At 36.9% G+C, this 19,560-nt stretch overlaps 1 pseudogene; it reads right to left on the bottom strand.

Annotated features, from left to right (window-relative positions):
- LOC102184415 lies at nucleotides 13,057-16,590 on the bottom strand (annotated as a pseudogene).

The raw sequence follows: 19,560 nt of genomic DNA, 5'->3' as shown, positions 1-19,560 counted from the left end.
GAAAACTGAGCACTGAAGAATTGGTGGTTTTGACCTGTGATGTTGGAGAAGACTTTTGAGACACCTTTGGACAGCTAGGAGATCCAACTAGTCCATCCTAAAGGAAATCATTCCAGAATATTCATTGGAAGGACTGATGCTGAAGCTGAAACTCCAATACTTTGCCACCTTATGTGAAAAACTGACTCATTGGGAAAGACCCTGATGCTGGGAAAGATTGAAGGCAGGAGAAGGGGACAACAGAGGAGGATATTGTTGGATGGCATCATCGACTCAATGGACATGGGTTTGAGTAAACTCTGTGAGTTGGTGATGGACAGAGAAGCCTGGTGTGCTGTAGTCCATGAGCTCACAAACAGTCAAACATGACTGAGTGACTGAACTGAACTGAACTGAATCAGTGAGTTATCAGAGTTGCAGGATACAAAATTAATACACAGAAATTTCTTGCATTCCCATTTACTAACAATGAAATATCAGAAAGAGAAACTAAGGAATCAATCCCATTCATAACAAAAAGAATTAACTATCTAGGAATAAATTTACCTAAGGAGACAAAAGAACTGTACACAGAAAATTATAAGACACTAATAAAAAAATCAAAGATGACATAAATAGATGAAGTGATGGTCCATGTTCCTGGGTAGGAAGAATCAATATTGTGAAAATAACTATACTACCAAATGCAATCTACATTCAATGTCATCCCTATAAAATTACCAATGGCATTTTTTACAGAACTAGAACCAAAAAAAAAAAAAAAAAAAACACAGTTCATATGGAAATACAAAAGACCCTGAATAACCAATGCAGTCTTGAGAAAGAAGAATGGAGCTGGAGGAATCAACCTTCCTGACTTCAGATTATACTATAAGGCTACAGTCATCAAGACAGTATGGTGCTGTCACAAAAACAGAAATATAGACCAATGGAACAAGATTGAAAGCCCAGAAATAAACCCATGCACCTTTGGGTTACCTTATTTTTGACAAAGGAGGCAAGAGTATACAACGGGGCAAAGACAGCCTCTTCAATAAATGGTTTTGGGAAAACTGGACAGTTACATGGAAAATAATGAAATTAGAATACTTCCTAACTCCATACACAAAGATAAACACAAAATGGATTAAAGACTTAAATGTTAGACCAGAACCTATAAAACTCTTAGAGGAAATCATAGGCAGAACACTCGATGACATAAATCAAAGCAAGATTCTCTATGACCCACCTCCTAGAGTAATGAAAATAAGAACAAAAGTAAACAAGTGAGACCTGATCAAACTTAAAAGCTTTTGCACATCAAAGAAACTACAAGCAAGGTGAAAAGAACCCTCATTATGCGAGAAAATAATAGCAAATGAAACAACTAACAAAGGATTAATTTCTAAAACCTACAAGCAGTTTATACAACTCAATGCCAGAAAAACAACCCAATCAAAAAGTGGGAAAAGACCTAAAGAGACATTTCTCCAAAGAAGACCTACAGGTGGCTAACAAACACATGAAAAGATGCCCAACATCGCTCATTATTAGAGAAATGCAAATCACAACTACAATGAGAAATCCCCTCATACCGGTCAGAATAGCCACCATCAAAAAGTCTGCAAACAATAAATGCTGGAGAGGGTGTGGAGAAAAGGGAATGCTCTTGCACTGTTGGCAGAAATGTAAATTGGTGGTGCCACAGTGGAAGATGGTATGGAGATTCCTAGGAATAAAACAACCCCCAGCAATCCCACTCCTAGGCATATATCCTGAGGAAACTGAAATTGAAAAAGACACATGTATCCCATTGTTCTTGCAGCACTATTTACAATAGGTAGAACATGGGAGCAACCTAGATGTCCATCGACAGATGAATGGATAAAGAAGTTGTGGTACATATACACAATGGAATATTACTCAGCCATAAAAGGAATGCATTTGCGTCAGTTCTAATGAGGTAGATGAACCTAGAACTATTATACAGAGTGAATTGAGTTAAAAAGAGAAAGATAAATATTGTATTCTAATGCATATATATGGAATCTAGAAAAATGATACTGAAGAATTTATTTACGAGGCAACAATGGAGAAACAGACATAGAGAATTGACTTATGGACATGGAGAGAGGGGAGACAGGGTAAGATGTATGGAAAAAGTATCATGGAAACTTATATTACCATATGTAAAATAGACAGCCAATGGGAATTTGCTGTATGGCTCAGGAAACTCAAACAGGGGTCTGTATCAACCTAGAGGGGTGGGATGGGTGGGAGATGGAAGGGAGGTTCGAAAGGGAGGGGATATATGTTTACCGTGGCTGATTTATTTTGAGGTTTGGCAGAAAACAGCAAAATTCTGTAAAGTAATTATCCTTCAGTAAAGATAAAAAACAGAAACAAAAACACTGGAGTGGGTTGCAGTGCCCTTCTCCAGGGGCTCTCCTCAACTCAGGGGTGGAACCCAGGTCTCCCATATTGCAGATGGGTTCTTTACCATCTGAGAAACAAGGGAAGCCCAAGAATACTTGAGTGGTTAACCTATTCTTTCTCCAAGGGAACTTCCCAACCTAGGAATCAAATTGGGGTCTCCTGCATTGCAGGCTGATCCTTTACCAGCTGAGTTACCTGGGAAGCCAGATATTTTTATGTATGCTATTAAAAAATAGAAAAGACAAGTGTGTTAAATATTTAATAGTATTTTTAAATATGGCGGACTCATTCAGATGATGAAATCTAAGCAAAGACTAAAGGAAATGAGTGACTTTTCTATGTGTATATTTTGTGATCTATCATTCCAACCAAAAAGAAGAGCTAGTCCAAATGTCCTGAGGCAGGAATACTGGAATATATGAGGAAAAGCAGGGAAGTTAATGTGATTGACATAGGGTGAGCAAAAGAAAAACGTAAAGGAAAGAAGTGATAAAGATAAGTGGGAGCTGGATCCTATGGAATCTCATTGGCCATTGAAAGGACTTCACATGCTGAGTAAAATGAGAATCTTCTATAGTGTTTGGAATGGAATAACTTGATCTTATTTATGTTCTAACAGGATAATTCTTGCTGCAAATGAAAAAGGAAGGTTATTGTGGCTCAGGTATGAATAGTGGTCAGAAGGAGTCTGACTGTAGATATATTTTGGAAATAAACTCAACAGCGACTACTAACAAACAGGATGCAGAGCTATGAGAAAAAGAGCAGAGTCAAAGAAAACATTTCAAACAATCTGGCCTGAGTAACTGAAAAAGTGTAGTTGTCTTCAAATGAGGTAAAGAAACTTTGGGGAAGCCAGGAGTTCAGTTTTGGACATACTGATTCATGGTGTCTTGCAGATTCCAAATAGAGATATTAAGTAGGTAGTTAGATGTATGAGACTAGGATTTAGATAAAGTGGTCAAGGATTGAATATACAAATTTGGCAGTCATTGGAATGCAAATAATTCTTAGCCCTGAGCCTGGGAGGTGCGATCCTGAAGGGAGAGTTTATAGACAGAGAAGAAAAAAAGCCAAAGCCTGAGCACTGGATGCCATCATGAAGAGTTCAAGGAGAAACCAGCAAAGACATCTGAGAAGGACTGTCCAATAAAGAGGAAAATCTGAAGTGCAAGTGTTCTGAAATCAGATTTAACCTCAGTAAGCTAACTAGAGTGAGTGCTTAGTAATTGTTAAATGGGTAAGTTGTTTTTTATGCGTTGGCTATTTGATGGCTTGGGGACAGCCTGTTCTCTCACCCACGCATAGTATCGAATGACGATATCCATCCTTCTTCAATATATTCCTCCATCAATAAAACACAGAGTTCTGGAAGAAGATCCCTAACAAGCCCTTCACAGTCATCAGTTAGGTATAAGAGGGTGATTTATACATAAATTCATAGAGGATAGAGAAAAGAGAGGAGATGGTGAAACATTCTGTCAAATGGTGATATTTATGGTCAGCTCTGTTGAATTTTTCTGGGTGACAAGTTGACATCATTGCTCAAAATGATGTCTGGAGATTATGAGTAGATTTAAATTATTTCTTAGTTCCTTTCACACTTGTCTCTTAGTAATGAGAACAGAAATATACTCATCCAGGCAAAATACTATTATAATTGTTTGTGTGTATGTTTTTGTTTTGTTTTGTTTTGTTTTGTTTTTTCTTCTTCTTCTTCTTCTGGTCATATAAATTCTAGTTCTTGCTATGCACATGAAGAAGAATTCAGGCAGACTGGGTGAACATTTACCACCCTGATGACAAATGGTGTTTTAAGTATAGCATTTCAATTTTGGTGCTGTAGATAGGAATGTAATAAATCAAATATTTACATGCTGTTCATTTTTGACAAAGCCTGTTCAGGAGAGTTACAAAAAAAACATGTATTTCATGAGAAAAAAAGCCTAGATAAAAATCCCAGTCATATAATTTACTGCACTTTAGAATTTACTACTGCTGTTAATGAACATCTTCTAATAGATGGTATATTGAGATAGTATTAGACTGGTGACCAGAAGAGAAGGATTTATGAAATAAGATAAGGAGAGATAAAACTGAGGTTACATGGAGACGTGTAAGTCAGAGAAAATGAGGAGTAAATAGAAACAGCATTACAAAATGCATCAAGCAACTCATACTGTGAGTTGAGTGAATCAAGCCAGCTGACCTGTAACTGTCAGAGTATTCTAGAGATTATTTCAGTGATAGGTCAAAAACAAAAAAAACATTCAAAATATATCTTGTATTTGTCTGATAAAATAATAAATTATATGCAAATGTGTGTGTGTGTGGGAGTGTGGTGTGTGTGTTTTTATATACCTACATATATGATGCAATCTAATTAAAATGATTTCAAGTAAGAGGCTAAGATCAAGGCAAATTGGAGTGGTCAAACAGGATATGGCAAGAGGGAAGCAGGGCAAAGGCTAATACAGTTTTGCCAAGAGAATGCATTGGTCATAGCAAACACTCTCTTCCAACAACATAAGAGAAGACTCTACAAAAGGACATCACCAGAAGGTCAACACCAAAATCAGATTGATTATATTCTTTGCAGCCAAAGATGGAGAAGCTCTATACAGTCAGCAAAAACAAGACCGGAAGCTGACTGTGGCTCAGATCATGAACTCCTTATTGCCAAATTCAGACTTAAAATTGAAGAAAGTAGGGAAAACCACTAGATCATTCAGGTATGACCTAAATCAAATCCCTTATGATTATAGAGTGGAAATGAGAAATAGATTCAAGGGACTAGATCTGATAGACAGAGTGCCTGATGAACTATAGACAGAGGTTCATGACATTGTACAGGAGACAGGGATCAAGACCATCTCCATGGAAAAGAAATGCAAAAAAGCAAAATGGCTGTCTGAGGTGGCCTTACAAATAGCTGTGAAAAGAAGAGAAGTGAAAAGCAAAGGAGAAAAGGAAAGATTTAAGCATCCGAATGCAGAGTTCCAAAGAATAGCAAGGAGAGATAAGAAAGCCTTCCTCAGAGATAAATGCAAAGAAATAGAGGAAAAGAACAGAATGGGAAAGACTAGAGATCTCTTCAAGAAAATTAGAGATACCAAGGGAACATTTCATGCAAAGATGGGCTCGATAAAGGACAGAAATGGTATGTACCTAACAGAAGTACAACATATTAAGAAGAGGTGGCAAGAATACACAGAAGAACTGTACAAAAAAGAGCTTCACAACCAAGATAATCACGATAGTGTGATCACTCACCTAAAGCCAGACATCCTGGAATGTGAAGTCAAGTGGGCCTTAGAAAGCATCACTACAAACAAAGCTAGGGGAGGTGATGGAATTCCAGTTGAGCTATTTCAAATATTGAAAGATGATGCTGTGAAAGTGCTGCACTCAATATGCCAGCAAATTTGGAAAACTCAGCAGTGGCCACAGAGAGTTCCAGAAAAACATCTATTTCTGCTTTATTGACTATGCCAAAGTCTTTGACTGTGTGGATCACAAGAAACTGTGGAAAATTCTGAAAGAGATGGGAATACCAGACCACATGACCTGCCTCTTAAGAAACCTATATGCAGGTCAGGAGGCAACAGTTAGAACTGGACATGGAACAACAGACTGGTTCCAAATAGGAAAAGGAGTACATCAAGTCTGTATATTGTCACCCTGCTTATTTAACTTATATGCAGAGTACATCATGAGAAATGCTAGGCTGGAAGAAGCACAAGTTGGAATCAAGATTGCCGGGAGAAATATCAATAACCTCAGATATGCAGATGATACCACCCTTATGGCAGAAAGTGAAGAGGAACCAAAAAGCCTCTTGATGAAAGTGAAAAGTGAAGTGAAGTCGCTCAGTCGTGTCCAACTCTGCGATCTACCAAGCTCCTCTGTCCATGGGATTTTCCAGGCAAGAGTATTGGAGTGGGCTGCCATTTCCTTCTCCAAGGGATCTTCCTGACCCATGGATTGAACCCATGTCTCCTGCTTTGTAACCAGACGCTTTATCCTCTGAGTTACCAGGGAAACCCCCAAGGTCAGCCCACTGCATTGGCTGGGAATCGAAGCCTGGTCAACTGCTTGAAAGGCAGCTATGCTCACCAATATACCACCAACGCTGAAAGTGAAAGAGGAAAGTGAAAAAGTTGGCTTAAAGCTCAACATTCAGAAAATGAATATCATGGCATCTGGTTTCATCACTTCATGGAAAATAGATGGGGAAACAGTAGAAACAGTGTCAGACTTTATTTTTGGGGGCTCCAAAATCACTGCAGATGGTGATTGAAGCCAAGAAATTAAAAGATGCTTGCTCCCTGGAAGGAAAGCTATGCCAACCTAGATAGCATATTGAAAAGCAGAGATATTACTTTGCCAACAAAGGTCCGTCTAGTCAAGTCTATCGTTTTTCCAGTGGCCACGTATGGATGTGAGTTGGACTGTGAAGAAAGCTGAGCGCTGAAGAATTGATGCTTTTGAACTGTGGTGTTGGAAAAGACTCTTGAGAGTCCCTTGGACTGCAAGGAGATCCAACCAGTCCATTCTAAAGGAGATCAGTCCTGGGTGTTCAATTGGAAGGATTGATGCTGAAGCTGAAACTCCAGTACTTTGGCCACCTCATGCAAAGAGTTGACTCATTGGAAAAGACTCTGATGCTGGGAGGGATTGGAGGCAAGAGGAGAAGGGGATGACATGATGAGATGGCTGGATGGCATCACCGACTCGATGGACATGAGTTTGAGTGAACTCAGGGAGTTGGTGATGGACAGGGAGGGCTGGCATGCTGGGATTCATGGGGTCGCAAAAAGTCAGACACATCTGAGTGACTGAAGTGAACTGAACTGAAGAGGCTAAGAAATTCAGAGTAACTGCAAAGAATAACAACAGTAAAAGGATAGTTATCATTCAAATTAGGATAAAATATAAGATTCTTTTATATTAGCAAGTAATTATGAACAGTTAGAGAGTTGAGGTCAAATAATTCAAAGATTTGTTTATAATAATCTTCCTAATGGTTGCCACATCTTTCAAATTCCTGCCCCTTCTATCTATCTAATGAATGGATTTCACATAAAATATGTCTTTAATTATGGTATCTCTCTTTGCTATTAGTGCTGTTCAGAATCATTTAATAACTCCACACAAAGAAATCACAAATACTTGAGCATGGCATCAGAAGCTGACATCACCTGTCTCCATTCTTCAGATAAATCACTTTTTTCCCTCAATAAGAGTCCTTGGAGCTGGTAGATAGCTCAGAGCTGCTTTCCCAGTTACAGCTTCTTTGTTTTCTTATCCCTTAATCTTCCCATGAACAGACTTGGCCTCCACTCCCCACGTTCCATCACTGCTCTCTTATTTCTCCTCATTCCAACTCAAATCCTACCTCCTAATGGCTTTCCTAGTCATTGCAACCTGTTATGTAAACATCTTATCTCCTATAATTGGATATAAATTTTTTCTAAGAAAGTAATGTTTTGCTTATATTTAACAAGCAGCAGACCTAAGTACTGTTAGAACATGAGGAATGGGATGAATAATGCTGAATTTTTTTTGATACTAAGAAAATTGACCACAGTAGTTATCCCATAGCCAACAATATTACTATAGATATTTAGCCCATCATTTGATAAAAATGGGGATAAAAAAACCTATAACTACCTTAAACACATTATTTTAATGTACAGTGTAAGATGTACATCCATTCACCCATTATTTTTAATGTAAAGTTCTACACAGTCTTCCATGCATAAACTATCTCATATGTGAGTCTCAACTTGAATTTCTTCAAAGTGAACTGGAACTTAAGACAGTTGGTAAGCAATGTGATATAGAATATCTGTATATTTTATTCATTTTCTCTCACTTTGTTTGTAATTTTCTGCCTATGCATCATTCAGCAGATTTTCTTTTTCTTTCATCTTCATCAAGTCTATCCTAAGAATTCAATATCGTTTTCATACAAGCATCAACACTTCATTATTCACACTCATATATCGTCTGAATGAGCATGCTTAAAAATATAAGTGTAATGACAATGTTAACTGGAATAAATAGATTTAGGAATAACACAAGTGATTCTTGGTAAAGATTCAATTCAAATGGTACAAATACACAGGCTTTCCAGCCAGGACTTCAGTATGACATGGGCATCCATATGCATAATTTACAGAGTTGATTAACCAAAGGTCAGTTAAGATTTTTTTTATTATAAAACAAATGCTCAACAAACATGAACTGAGCAGCTACAAAGTGAACACTGTGACTGTATGTCAGCAGTTGTCAGAAAGAAGGGCATGTGGAAGGCAGAGATATGAGTGAACGGCACTGTCATCAAAGACATTACAACTTCTCTGGGGCTTTATGAGATCTCAAAAAATTGCAACAGCAGAAGCAAAATATAGTTGCTGGTCTTAAGACACTTGAAAAAGCACACATGGTTAGAAACTGAGGACACTATTCCAAGACTTCCTCCTAGTCTCTTCTCAGGACAAATGATTTCACTCTGTTTGTTCCATTTGGCTTCCAACAGTTATCCTTGCCAAAGCTGACTCCCAGTTCCATTCCTGCTTCCTGACCTCTTGCAGTTCAACCACTAGTTCTGCAAGGGCAACAGAACTAGTCTAAATCACCAACTACTACAGCATTTCTGATTCTTCAAACAGGTTATACAGACCCAGGGGCAATAATCTTCAGTATTCTCCCAGTTCCAAAGTTCCTCACAGGCTGACATGTACAATAGGTGAAATGTACAGGCATGAAACCACATGATCTGTAATCTATTCAATACAAGGGTTTGAACAAACTTAGTATGACAAGCTACATTTAGATGTTATGTGAATACTCATGTTTGATAAGTTAATCTATACATTTCTTAGGTGGCTCAGCAGTAAAGAATTTGTCTGCAATGCAGGAGATGCAGGAGAGGCTAGTTCAATCCCTGGATTGGGAAGATCCCTTGGAGGAGGGCATGACAACCCACTCCAGTATTCTTGCCTGGAAAATCCCACAGACAGAGGAGCCTGGTTGGCTAAAGTTCATGGGGTCTCAAAGAGTCAGACACGACTGAAGCAACTGAGCATGCAAGAACATATTTCAAATTTCTTCAAGTCCCTTCCCCCAGGATGGAATTGGCTGCCAGACCATAAATGACTCCCTGTAATTGTACTCTACTTCCTTTGTGACTGTGACTTTCCTCTTTTTCTCATCATAAGATCTGGATGGGGAGAGAACTTCATCCCTTGAACAACTGGGACTTCTGCCTGTTCAGTTCTTTTGCCATGGACCCTCTTATCCGTTTGATCCAGCCCAACTGTGTCCAAAGCTCAATGACCTTTGTGGTCATTTTGTCTAATTTCCTCAAGGTGTCAGAGACCTGTGATTTGTGAATTCACTGACTTTATTTTATGTTTCTATAACATGATGGTTAAATTTCTGGGTCAACTTGATGGGGCCACAGGGTGCTCAGATATTTAGGCAAACATTATTCTGAGTGGTTCTAAGAGGGTGTTTCTAAAAGAAACATTAAAATCTGAAACATTAAAATCAGTAGATGAAGTAAAGCAGACTGATCTCCATCATAGGGATGTGCTTCACCTAATTAGTTGAAAGCCTGGCCAACCCTCCCCTGAACTTGGAGATTCCTTCCTGCCTGATGATCTTCAAAGTGGCTTTATTCTCACTTTAAGACTTGAACTGAAACATCAGCTTTTTCTGGGTAAAGTCTGCTCTCCTTCGAGATGGAACTACACCATCTGCTCTCCTAGGTTTCTAGCTTGCCAAGTCAACCTGCAGGTCTTGGGACTTGAAAGCCTCCATAATCATGTGAGCTGATTCCTTATAATACATCTCTCTGTCTCTTTATACACACACACACACACACGCACACACACGTATAAATTCCTATTGCTCTGTTTCTCTGAAGAACTCTGGATAACACAACTAAAAAGCCTTTTCTGTATTTCTCTTTCCAAAGGCAATATCTTTTTCCTCGTAGTTCTTGCTCTGATTAATTCTGCTGAGCCAATAGGCTACCTGCTCCATTTCCTCTAAGATTTTTAGACCAAAGTCTGAATTAGACTGACTGCTTCACTTTGGTTTTCTTTTTATCCCCGTTATGACTGTCCAAATGCCTACCCCAATTTTATGCACTGAAATTCATGAGCAGTTCTCATTCTGCGCAGATACTTAGTTTAGATTGCTAGATCAATACCCATGCTGTGCTGTGCTAAGTTGTTTTAGTCATGTCTGACTCTTTGTGACCCTATGGACGTTAGCCCATCAGGCTCTTCTGTCCATGGGATTCTCCAGGCAAGAGCACTGGAGTGAGTTGCTATGCCCTCCTCCTGGGGATCTTCCCAATCTAGGGATCAAACCTGTGTCTCTTACATCTCCTGGATTGGAAAGTGGGTTCTTTACCACTAGTGCCACCTGGGAAGCCCACTGTATCAACACATCCTAGCCCTTATAAGCACCCAAACTTCTGCTTGTTTTGACTTTAAAGGATTATATATGGCTTATTAGTAAAAGAAATCAAAAAAGACATATACTCCAAGAATATTTTCCTATCCTACAGGAACTTACACACATATGAAACTTTTTGATGATTCAACATCAATTAAGCAAGATGTCTAAAATATTATACATGAATATTATAATATGTGAACCTATGAGTAAAGTCATTTTTGGAATTACTTGAAATGTTTAGAAACTTTTTTAAAACCTCAGCATTTTATGCAACTACAGATGTGTGAGAAAAGGTAGCTTTTATACTTAAAAAAAAAAAAGAGTCTGTCTGTAAAAAAATCCCTAAAGTAGCCGCTTGACCACTTTAGCATGTCAGGACATTCTATATTAGAAGGCACATTGTCTGACTCCAATAGTCAAAGCAAATGTGAATCAATACCTTAATATCTCACTGAAGTGATGATATGGGCCAGAGCTAATTAAGGTGTAGGAGTCACAGTGGACTAGACAGTAATGAGAACCAGCACAGGCAAAACTTTGGGAAGCACTGGAGTTTCTAACACAGACAGTTGCCCTCCCCAACCACAATGAAGTAATTTTGCGACTCCATAGATTCTGAGAATCCCAACTATAAACAAAAGAAAAACAAGCTTTAAAGCTCCCACTCCCTTTAAGACTGTGGTTCCGTATCTATCACCGACTTCTATATGGGCCCTGGGTGATTTTTGGTCTCTTGTGTATGGTCACATCATTGAGAAGATACACAAGTCACAACTCCTTCATGGCACCTCTAACTTTGTCTTAGAGGAGGGAGTGAAACGTTAAAATGCTCATCTCCTGGCTAGCACTGACTTAATTTGCTGTACCTTCTTTTCTCTTCATGGAGATGATAAGCTTTCCTGAGCCAGTGAGACACAGAGTACCCTGTAGGAAAATGCAAAGATTATATCATGGGGAAATGAAACAATATTTCCAGTATTTATAACTAAAAACAGACGAATTTAACATTTCAGAATTAGGCATGGAAACACAGCTTCTGAGAAACAGGAATAGTATCTCATAAATGCAGGATTTAGTTGAAATATCCAAGATCCATTTAAGCCCTAATTTCTCATAATGGCAGAACATCTTGTGAGCTCAAATTCTGCATCATCTTCAACATAAGAATTAGGAAATAGTCACTGAAAGTATACTATATGCTACAGTCTATATTAAGTATTGTGCATTCACAGATATATTAAGTACAGTACTAATCTTGGTAATGTTAAGAGCCTACAGTAGAGAGACCTGGAAACAAATTTCTACGTACTGCAATGTGCTCAAGTATAAGGTATTCAAGGCATTGTGGGAATGATGAGATTTGAAATATTTACTCAAGTGTGTCAATGATCACAACCCAGAGGCTAGAAAGATCAGTAGGAATTCCTTGAGAAACTGAAATCATGGCAAGCACTTCAGGCAGAAAGGATACTGTTTTAATTGTGCATGAGGACATTTAACACAGTCTCCTATTCAGGTAAGTGCAAATAGTTTAGTGTGGACAGACTGACAGACATGATTTGCAAAGACTGACAGACAGCATTAAGAAAATAGATGTCAGAATGTGAAGGGTTTTGTATTTCCCAGTAAGGAGGCTGGCCTTTTTCTTAGATGTATCATTTGAAGAATGTTAAGCAAAGGAGTCATAATGTGAATCAGATTTATGTTTTATGCTGGCTGTAACACTAGCTGCAATGTGGAGAATGGATAGAAAAGGATTTAGGTAGGAAACACCTGTGCTTGATCAAGCACCACTATGCATTTTGCATTTAGCCACACTTCTTTACCAACAGGTCTTTAATCTTTTCCATTGGCCAGGCACTTTGGGTATATTACCTCATTCAATTCCCACAAAAGTTGTATGAGTTAATTATCATCCACCCATTTCTAGTAAGGAAACTGTAGTGTAGAAAGTTAAATGAGATGTTAAGAAAAATGGACAATTTTAACTTTGTATTTTTTTGTTATTCATTTGTATTTTTTTTATTCTCCCACAAGAGTCATATAGGAAATATTCATGTTTATTAGCTTTTTATAAGCTGAAGTTTATAATTAATCCATCTCTGTAAGACCAAAGATAAAGCTTCTTTTTAAAATATCTATCAATTTATTACAAAGATTGATTTAGACATCAGCCATGGTGACTTCCACCTGGACTTCTGGCTCAGTACTAATGGAAGGAATCTGCTTGACAACCTCAGAAAGACCCTGCATAAGATCAGTGAGTCACTTGTGGATCCTTATCTGGAATCAATCCCAAATCTTAGAACCTTCAGCACAAGGAGTTTCCCTTATAGTCATTCTCAGTCTTGCTAAGCATCCGAACAGATCCTTTCACTTTGAGATTCTTTCTCCTTGTGCCTCTGAGCAGGTTATCATATACCTTCTCTAGGGACTTCACGTTGGGGCTGGTGAGAGTGTTCCTAATCCAGTGAATGGCCACCTCTGGCTCTGCTGGAGTCTTGCTGGTATTTTTAAGGGCCAAGTCTGTGGGGCAGCTTCCTGACCTACTTGTTCCTGGGCAGAGCAAACAGCCATCAGTCTGGAGCAGGAGCAGGTAGCATTGGGCTCCACTTCAGCAGCAACCGCATTTTCCTCAAAGAGAGAAAAAGCTTCTTGATTTTACCTGGAATAGTTCAAAAAGAAAATGTTTTTCTCTTATAGAGTATCTTATCTTTAATAAGTTCAGAAAACTAATTAACTAGCGTGTTATGTAGCATATATAGTTAACATACATACATGTCTGCCTATATCTGTGGATATTATTTCTTATTTATTTTGTATTGGAATATAGCTCATTAACAATGTTGTGATAGTTTCAGGTGGACAGCAGAGAGACTCAGTCATACAATATATGTATCCATTCTCCCCCAAACTTCTCCCCCATTCAAGCTACCACATATAACATTGAGCAGAGTTCCTCATGTCCTAGAGTAGGACCTTATTGGTTATCCATTTTAAATATAGCTGTGTGTACATGAGGATCCCAAAATCTTGAACTATCCTTTCTCCCCATCCTTCCTGCCTGGCAACCATAAGTTTGTTATTTAAGTCTGTGAGACATATATGTATATATAATTTGATAATATAACATTATACATGTGTATATAATTCATATACCTACTGTATGTACATATCTGTGAATATTATTTCTACAACGATTACCTACAACCACACCAATAAGTACCAGACTAACCTTGTCATGTTCCACAGACAAATAAAAATAATAAGGGTGGAAAAGACTTTAAGAGGGGCATTCAGCATCAGCTATTTTAATATGAGCATTATAAATCCTTTGACCTTTTGCCATGATTATTGTTCAAAGTAAGCAATATTTTTTTTTAAACTTTGGATTATTAGAAACAAATTCTTATTTAAATGCTGTGAATCGCATTCTGCATCCCTACTTTGTGAAGCTGTTTTTGTCTTACTAAAATATCTGAATTAAAATGTTCTTATTCTTACCATTTTTAAACTCTTAATACATAACAAAATTCTAATACTGCCTTAAAAACTGATTTCTTTAAAAAATTAACATGAAATTGCTAAGCAATGCCTGAATTAACACAAATCAGAGTGCATTACATGGCATTAGCAGCTAATTTATTGAAATCATTACGTCTGCTGTTAGAGAGCACCATATGCCGACTCCAGAAATAACAAGCATTCAGAATCAGGGTCATTGCCTTTATATTTGCATATGTGGTACATTAATTGATCTCATGCGCATATTAAAATTAAAACTGCATTTTTCTCCAATATTCCCTAAGAAGTTTGGTTAGCATTTTGTTATTAAGGCAAATGTTTATTTCTAGATTATTTCTTTTGCCTATGTAAATTAACTTACACAGATCATTATTAGTTACGTTTCCTTATTTTCCATGGGCTTCCCAGGTGGCTCTGTGATAAAGGATCCACCTGCCAATGCAAGAGACCTGGTTTATTCTGTGCTATATTCTGTGATATTGAACTAAATTCATGAGATATGCAATTGTCAAAATGCAGGGCTTTCTGATCTTATACATTTCATTGACAGGAAAGGGGCGGGTATCTCGTGATATGACATATCACCCTCTGAATCAAATTTCAGGGCAACCTATAGAAAACCCATCTATAGTTTCCCATTCCTAAAATGAACCCAAAATTTCTAACTTGTAACATTACACTAGTAAGGCTACTTCAGAATGTATGTGTGTGTTTATGTATCTCTGTGTCTAACTGTTCTGGGGCTGCTTCATATGAAAATTACATGAGAAATTAGGGAATATCCTAATCAAATAGTGAAAAAGAAAAGAGATCTGCTAACTTGAAGAAAGGTGGCACTAGTGGCAAAAAATCCTCCTGATAATGCAAGGGATGTAAGAGATATGGGTTCAATCCCTGAGTCAGGAAGATCCCCTGCAGAAGGAAATGGCATCCCACTCCAGTATTATTGCTGGGAAAATTCCATGGACAGAGGAGCCTGGAGGTCCCCAGTCCATGGAGTCAAAGAGTTGGACACAACTGAGCATCTGAACACAACATGAAGGAATATTTCCCCTAATCATAGGAAATGAAACTTTGAAATAAACCTACATATTGGGGGAAAACCTTCAGGAATTCAAGTTATTTATTTTTTTTTTAATCTGAAGAGAATAGGCAAAACTTTTACTGAACTTGAACTCAGAGATGAAAATAATTATCAGACATTATCTTATAAAGTAAACAAACAATCTTTAGATTACACACACAGTAGTAGATTGAGTGACAGAATGGTAGACAAGTAGATTTTTTTTTTAATGAAGAAGCAATCTTAATAGTAGAGAGGCAGTTATAGATATTGGAAAGCATACAATCTTCCTATATTTCAGGAAACCTGAATTCAAAGTGTTATTCATTTTCCAAGAGCATCAGCTTCATATGAAAATATGCAGTTGAAAACAGTCTGTAACATTTCTCTTCAGCTTTTAAGTTCTATAAATAAAGCCCACTATATCCAAAATGACAAGTGAAAATCAATGACTGGAGTCTTAGGTGATCATGAGATTTATAAACTTCAAATTGAATAAGTTACATAGAGCAAAGAGTTGCCCTTTCCTTTCTCTCATCTACTGCCTTGTTTCATCCTCCTATTTAGCCATTTGTTAATCTAATAGGACAAAGTCTGGTTCACTGATTGGGCCATGTTACTAAAAAGTAATCTTGTTCTTGACGTGGCCCCACTCTTCTGCTAATTTTCATATCTTAAGATGCAAGTTGAGGCAGGGACCCTTGGGTAACATTTGACTTTTTCTCTTTTCCTTTTTTTTTTTTTTTTTTTTAAGTACAATCAATTTACAATACTGTGCTAGCTTCAAATGTATAGCAAATGTATTCAGTTATACATACATAGATCCATTCATGTTGCTGCAAATGGCATTATTTCATTCTTTCTTAAAGCTAAGTAGTAAGTGTTTCATTGTACATAATCTGCCACATCTTCTTTATCCATTCACCTGTCAGTGGACATTTAAGTTGCATCCATGTCTTGGCTATTGTAAATAGTGAACCTGTGAACATTGGGATGTGCATATCTTTTTTAATAAGAGTTTTCTCCAGACATATGCCCAGGTGTGGAATTACAAGATCATAAGGCAGCTCCATTTTTAGTCTTTAAGGGACCTCCATACCGGTCTCCATAGTAGCTGTATCAATCTGTATTACCACCAATAACCTAGGACAGTTCCTTTTTCTCCACACCCATACCCTCACCACCATTTATTAATGTAGATATTTTAATGTTGGCCTTTCCAGCGGGTGTGAGGTGATATCTCTATAAAGTTTTTATTTACATTTCTCTAAAAATTAGTGATACTGAGCATCTTTTCATGTGCCTGTTAACAATCTGTATATCTGCTTTGGAGAAATGTCTATTTAGATCTTCTGACCATTTTTTGATTGAGTTGTTTTTATGATCTTATGCTGTATAAGCTATATGTATATTTTGGAAATTAATCCCTTATTGTTAGCAAATATTTTCCCCAAATTTGTAGCTTGGCTTTTTGTTTTGTTTACAGTTTCCCTTGCTGTGAAAAAGCTTTTAAGTTTAATTAGATCCCATTTGTTTATTTCTGTTTTTATTTCCATTACTCTAGGAGATGGATCCAAAACAATATTGTTGTGATTTATGTAAAAGAATGTTTTGCCTAAGTTTTCCTGTAGGACTTTTATAGTATTAGGTCTTAATTTAGGTCTGTAATCCATTTTATTTTTATGTATGGCATTTATGTTTATGTATGACATTAAAAAATGTTCTGATTTCATTCTTTTATAGGTAGCTCTTCAGTTTTTCCAGCACCACTTATTGAAGAGACAGTCTTTACTCCACTTTATAGTCTTGCCTCCTTTGCCCTAGATTAACTGATCATAAGTGTGTGGGTTTGTTTCTGGTATCTATCCTGTTCCATTGACCCATATGTCTGTTTTTGTGCAGTACCATACTGTCTTAATTATCGCAGAAATGTCATGTAGTCTAAAGTCAAGGAACATGATTCCTCCACCTCTGTTCTTTCTTAAGATTGTTTTGGATATTCAGGATCTTTTGTGTTTCCATACAAATTTTACAATTATTTGTGCTAGTTCTGTGAAAAATACCATTAGTAATTTAATAAGGATTACATTGAAATTAAAAGACCCTTACTCCTTGGAAAGAAAGTTATTACCAAACTAGATAGCATATTAAAATGCAGAGCCATTACTTTACCAACAAAGGTCCACCTAGTCAAGGCTATGGTTTTTCCAGTGGTCATGTATGGATGTGAGAGTTGGACTGTGAAGAAGCTGAGTTCCAAAGAATTGATGCTTTTGAACTGTGGTGTTGGAGAAGACTCTTGAGGGTCCGTTGAACTGCAAGGAGATCCAACCAATCCATTCTGAAGGAGAGCAGCCCTGGGTTTTCTTTGGAAGGAATGATGCTAAAGCTGAAACTCCAATACTTTGGCTACCCCATGAGAAGAGTTGACTCATTGGAAAAGACTCTGATGCTGATTTCAGTGCATATAGCTGAAATTTCCTCTGTCAATCGCTTTTTAACTTGTTTTTGAAAATAAATATTATAAAAACCTTTTTGGTTTTCAAGTCTATAAAAGGATTTTTTCCTTGAATTCTTTCCTGTTCATTTAGTTTATCTTTGGAGATCGTGTAAATACTGTAGAAAGAAGGCTTTAATTTTTTTTATAATAAATAACATATACATATATGGGAATATTTCTTTGGTATTGACTTTAAATAAGTGAATCACTTTTCTTTATGAAATAACATTTAGAAATTCTCTCAAGATACCTTGTTTCAGTTATTAGACTCAGAAATTTTATTAAATTCTCCTGTATCTCAAAAATCCATGGAGTGTTCAGTGAAGAAATATGAAAGTGCATAAATCCATAAACCTTCTGAGACTGACAGCAGAGAAACATCAGCAGTCAAAAGATTAGAATGAATTTTGGGAAGACAGAAGACTGATGGGAGCATCTTGATGGATATATTAGAATAAAAGGAGTTATTGCTCAATATATTCAACAGGAAAAGTTGCAGTGGAGCTAGGAGCGATTTTGCAGAGTGCTGCTCCTGAAAGTTAGGAGCAAAAGAAGAGAGGATGTGGAAGAAAGGGCAGCAGTCACAATGATTGATGGAGAATCAATCTGAAAGACGTGCATGCTCAGGCCACCCCCATTCCTGTGCAGTAGGAAGTACTGTTTGCCTCAATGTCAGATATAGATTGAGAGATACACTGAGGAAGATCCATGGCTCCCAGACTGAGGGTTTGTTCACATTAGTCAGACTGGCCTTGTTTTGGTTTTTGAATGTGTCTGGATTCTTAACAGAGTGCATGCTTCATTTCATGCCATGGAAATATCACAATAAATTCTCAAAAAACACATGTATACACACAGTGGAAAAATCTGTTTTATTCAAGGAATAGGCTTATCTTATAACATCAGAGGAAACTTCTGCTAGCCACCTATTTAAATGAACTAACCCTTTATCTTATGTTCATCAGAGACCAATTAAGGAAAAATTTATATTTTAGAAATGTAGTACCTCAAAAGCAACGGGTAAAAATAAACAAATCAGACAAATAATACTGAAAAAAAGAGTTGTAAAATTCAGGTTAGTGATCAGAACATAAACAAACAATAAACTATTTTTAATTAATATGTTCAGAATTTAGATAAGATATTGTTTCAATGAAATATAAATGGCCTGTTGTGAATTGAGGTTAATAATTTATTGAATATAAAATTTAAAATATGATTACTAAAAACTAAATCCAATGAAATATACAGAATGGAAGATAAATTATTTCAGAACATAGAACTAAAAAGACAAACAGATGAAAATTGGTAGAGAAAATACTGGCAATGTGTATTTCCTTATTCTTCCACAGGAATAATTGTGAAGTATTCAAATACCAGAAAAAATGGGGGGGAGGGGAAGAAGAAATTATTCAAAAAGAAAAAAACAGAAAGGAAAATTTCAGAGCTAAAGATATGCCCTTGATTAATTTTCCAGATATAAAAAGTTCATCTATAGAAATTGAAAAAATAAAATGCAGAAAGTTTGCCTCCCCTGTATCCATTCTGAAGGAGTGAAAAAAAAAAAAAATCAACTAAG

This window comes from Capra hircus, chromosome 6 (assembly GCF_001704415.2).
Source record: "Capra hircus breed San Clemente chromosome 6, ASM170441v1, whole genome shotgun sequence".
NCBI lineage: Eukaryota > Metazoa > Chordata > Mammalia > Artiodactyla > Bovidae > Capra > Capra hircus.
Note: the sequence above shows the minus strand (reverse complement) of the source record. Positions and strands in the feature narration are given on the sequence as shown.